The sequence below is a fragment of the Heloderma suspectum genome, chromosome 1, assembly GCF_057233095.1.
Source record: "Heloderma suspectum isolate Gila_16-S chromosome 1, 16-S_ref, whole genome shotgun sequence".
Taxonomy (NCBI): Eukaryota; Metazoa; Chordata; class Lepidosauria; order Squamata; family Helodermatidae; genus Heloderma; species Heloderma suspectum.
Window position 1 is genome coordinate 124,811,988 of NC_139458.1, and position 5,388 is coordinate 124,817,375.

Consider the following 5,388-nt stretch of genomic DNA (forward strand, 5'->3'; position numbering starts at 1 on the left):
GAACACGTCAGGAACAGATGTTCACGTATCTTGTCATGCCTATCTGTTGTATGGATCCTCCAGCATGGAACTGCAGCACAGACCCCTTGGTGGTGGGTAGGAGGGCATGTTGGCATGAAGCTAATGCACAGCCAACCCAGGAAGAAGCAGGAGCCCAGAGACAACTTTACTCTCAGTTCTGCTAAATCCTGAATTGAACAACGGACGCAGACACCAGGCTTCAAGAGAATATCAAAGCAGAAACCCTTCTTTGTTTTTAAGAGCCAGACTATAGCTTTGAAGCTGAACTAAAGGCATATATAGGAAGGCAAGCATATTAATGCATTACACAAGTACAGAGTAAAATTCAGCCACACACTAAAATGCAGGGCAAACTTGATGGCAAGTTGAATAGTGAAGAGTAGAGCAGATGTGGATTTTACCACACTTTTTACCACATATCTATGTCTGATGTGTGGTAAAGTCTTCCATCATACTTCTCGCAATCAGACAGATGACCAAGCTAACCCAGGTGAGACCACGGTAACTTGGTCATCTGAATGGGTTTATATTAGGAATGTGCACTGATCACAAGATTTGGTTTCAACACCGAACTGGCACTTTAGAAAACAGCCTGCTTTGGTGTGGAGCGATTTAGAGGCTGCCTGCTCCAACTTGGATCCAGATCTGCATCTCATTTCAGAAATCCAAATCTTCATGCATCCCATTGACTATCATTGGAAATCAACAAGTGGCTACTTTCCTGTTTGTCAGAAATGGGTGACATTTGCAGGCACAGTAGTCATTTATGAGGGAATTATACCTGATGGATTTTAGACAAGTAGATGCAGGGTGTTTTGTGCTGCGCACATTTTTATTTTGATATTTTTAAAGGGAACTGCCAATATTTTTTTTAATTTCTTGGAACAATTGGATGCAATTTATAGGGATAGTTGCATCTTCTGAGGGGATAAAGCCTGCAGAGTTTCAGATGAATAGGGGCAGGGAGCTTTGTGCAAGAGCAGCTTTTACAGTTTGGGGTTTTCCAAAAAAAGAAAAAGAAAAAAAGGTATGCTTATCCCCCTATGTTCTCTGTGGGCAATTGTTATGGAAATGGCACACAACACAGAGGTAGCTCTAGCCAAGAAACCTGGACAATTTCAGAAGGATTGGTGCAGCAGTTTTTGTGAAAGGGAGGCCTCCAAATTTTGGAAATATTTTGTTTCCCTTCCATCCCTCTGTGGGGTTTTGTTGTTGTTGTTGTTTTTGGCAATTTGTATGAAAATGGCATATGTCACAGAGGTGTCCCTAGGGAAGAAACCTGCTAAATTTCAGAAGGATAGGAGCAGGGGCTAGGGAATTAGGATGAATGAAAAAACAATTTAAGGCTTTTTGTCTGTTTGTTTTCTCCTCAATTGGCACCAAAGCCACAGAAAGTGCAATAGGACAGGGGTGGTGATGGCTGTGGAGCATACAGTGGCATAGGAGGAGTTGAACACCCAGCATTTTCCAGGCAAGCACCCAATGCTCCACCTTTTCAAGACCCACAGACTGCACAAAAAAACACTTTTACCATTCCTGCTCCTGGGAGAGAGAGTAAGCAATGAGCATTGAACCCTGGATCAGTTCAGTGGCAGCTGGTGACTCCAGTGCTGGAGGGGCTGTGCTTCCATTCAGGGTTTTAGTTTCCACAAGCCAAAACTCCACTGGCACTATCCAAGATGCTGAAAGGTGCTATCCAAGGTGCTGTGCCAAAATGGGTTCAGCACCTTGGATAGCACCACTAGGGTTTTGGCTGGTGGTAACTAAAACCCTGAATGGAATCACAGCCCCTCTGGAACTGGAGTCACCAGCTGCTGCTGGATCAGTCCTGTCGTATTACTTCAACCTCCCTCCCTCAAAGCACTGGGATTGGAGAGCCATGGTAAAACCATTTGAAATTATGTAATTAGAAGTTAGATGTGCCAGTCACAAAACTACACCCTCTCATCTCCCTTCCCCATCCCACCTCGGAGAGCTTGAGGAGAAAGGTTTCAGATTTTAAAGACATGCTGTCTGTGTCTCTGCGTCCCAGTAAGCCCCGAATCTTCAGGAGTGTTCAGATTCAGTCGGCTTCAGAAGAGCCCCACTTTGATTTGTACATCTCCCGAATCTGCCCGATTCTGTTCTGGATTTGGGATTCAGCCAAATCTGATGCACACCCCTAGTTCATATTCATGAGCTCAACGTTTGGGCTGCATTCTTCTAAAACCTCATGCAGGGCTTCCATGAGGCAGCCAACCTAAATCTCATATCTGTAAGAGTTGATTCCAACATTTTTTTCACCTATGAACACATATGGAAGCTGTCATGCCAGAAAGAAAAGCTGATGTGGATTTTTAATTGCAGTGTAATGTTTTCCCCACTTGTATTCTTCTGCATGGATTTCTCAATGATGGGGGGAAATCCATTATACTGGAATTAGCAGTAATATAAAAGCCTGGAAAGGTTTTTTTGTTCAATGGTGGAGCTGTGGAATGAAAGTCTGAGCCACCCACAAATATCCAGTTAATTCTGATTGTCAGGTCTCTTGTGCTAAATGTAGTAATTCAGCTAAAGCCAGTAGAAAATCAACCATTGAATACAAATAGCAATGTAAGACGCATCTGTGGCTTTATCGTTTTCAAAGGGTTTAGCTGCTTCCCCAATGATCACTAAGTGTCCTTTTGCATTCAATTAGTAATGACAGTACAGTAGTCACTCCTTCCCTTCCACAGCCCTAGGGGATGCAATGCTTTGCTACCTTTTCCATTTAAATGCTCAGAACTGAGAGGCCTCAACACATACCTTCCTCTTGAGCTTCTTCTAGATGGTAGCATTGTAAAAAGAGAAGGAAACAGCAACAGGGGAAAGAGAAAACAAGTTAAAACAAGGAGCATGAAATCAGAACCCCTCAAACTGCGTGAGGAGCATGGGATTATAGGGAGAGTGCTGGGAATCATGGAATTACAGTAGAGCCCATACAATTAATCACAGACACATTGAATTGAAAAGACACACTGAGCAGTGATTTGAAATTTCGCTAGGACGGGAAGAACATGGCCAGGTTAATGCATATCCATTGTCAGAACTGGATCAAAATTTCCTAAAATCCTATGTTTTGTTAGAATTAGGATACTTAGACCAACATGCCACATCTCAAATACTGAAATGTGAAGATATAATGATCAAACAATGACTATGTCATTTCCCCAAATAGGAGTGCTATTGCGGAAGCAAACTTGCTCCTAAAATATCAACGCTATTATTTAACATTAACATTTATTAGAACAACAATATTTTATACCCAAAACACTGACTTCAAACACACAACATTTATTCTAGTATACATGGGATTCAGAACTGAGTTGTCATCAGATCTGTGACATCAACTCAGTTTCAACAATTGATTTTTTTTCCCTTTCACATTAATGCAATTGGACCAAGCCTTTGGAGCTAATATTTTTCTTTTCTCTTGTTCCTTTTCATCTGCTATCTCGGGACTCCTTTAAGCAAACAAAACACTCTCCTGAAAAGGAAAAGAGACAGAAATCCAAAGGCAACATCACATACCTTCTTCTTGTGCTTCTTCTGATGGGAGACATTATGGGAACAAAAGGCAAAGACAAACAAGGTAATATTAAAATAGTTGTTAGGATCTTAAAAACTCTTTTGTAAGCTAAGGATGGAAAAATAAGTGGTTAGAGGAAAAATAACATATAGAACAGGAACCAAACACCTTAGTTATCAGGCAAAGATGTAAATCCAGAAACCAGAAAGATATAAAAGGAAAGACACATGCAGATTAAAGAGGAGAAGGGAAAGACCCAGCCTAGTAATTTCATATTGAAATCGGTGTTTTCTATCGAACAGAAAGGAAGGAAGTTAGATAAGAAAAAGGGGGAAAGGAAATTATCTTAGTGGGAGAAGTTGCCTGTATCAGGTTAACACCCTTGACTATCTCTTTGTAAGTTTGACAAGTGGCTGAAGATGGAGTTTGAAAAGTGTCTTCACTCGCAACAGCCTGGCAATTATGAAGTGCTGTATTTTTCTTGATTGCTCTTCAATGAAGATACTATCTTAAAAGCTATAAGCAGATTAGGGAAATACACTAGGCGAGAGCAACATAATACTGAGGAGGAAATAATAATATGTTTAGCATTTAGCACTAAGATTTTGATTTTATGGTGTTTCTATACTGGGATTAGTTGATCATACTTCTCCAGCAATTGCATTCTTTAGACCCAACAGCTGCCATGAGAGCATTGCATTTTAAACACCATAGCATTCTCACTGTAGTACCAGCACTGTAGTACCAGTGCATCCAACACTGGTTATGTGCTAGCAGAACAGAAATCACTAGCAGAATGGATTCCCTTCTGGCAGCCCCCTGGGGGACCTGATGGAACAGATTTGGGGTGCACATGGGGGGCTGCAGGAAGGAGGACAGCAAAGGGAACCCCCATTGCACTAGTAGAAGTTGTGTTGCATGCAGATGTATGCTCATGTGACTGTTGGATCCAACCCAATAGTATTAACAACTGGACTGAAAGAACCACACGTTTCTCAAATGGTTTGGAGGCTGAATGCTGTGACAAGCTAAAATAACTTATTTCTGTGGCCTACAGTACATGGGAGGATAATCTAGCCCACAACATCTGAATGGTACCCAACCCCAAGTGGGAAAGTTCTTATTTCCAGGTGGGAGTGGATGAAGGTGGTCATCCACTGTGAAGAAAGAAACCCATAATAATTTGGTCACCATGTCAGTGGCACTCACATTACATATCACTGAACAACAACAAAAATATCAACAGTCCTCCAAATAGATTCCTTTCTCTCCCTTTATAATCTGAGGGCAACGTTGTATCACTAAATACCAGCAGATTTTAAGTACGTTGTAGCTACCACTGCCTTCAAAATATCTGAGGATTTTCCCACTTGGCATGCAGCAAAACAAAGCTTCAAAGAAATTAACTTCATTTTATTGTATTAGGAAGACACATTAGCACCCCCATGTCAGAATACCAGTAGCTAATAAACAATAGAATGTTTGGTCTAATTGAACACACTGATCCTATAAGCTTCCCTGAATCACAGGCAAAATTCTACCAACAATAAACTCAGCATGGATGAACGTGTGTGGGACAGAATCTTCTAAACTCCATCTTCTAAACACTCCTGTATTGCTATACAGTAGCTTGTCAAATCATTTGTCAGCTAAAGATGATATACATTTCCCAAACTTATATCAGCAACAAGTAAGTTTAACTTATTGTGCAGATTTTAGCTTGTTTTGGACTGGAATATTATAATAAGAATTTCTGCCACCATAAATTCAAATCTAATTATGCCACTATGAGGACTAGAAAGTGAATTCAGCTGGATGCA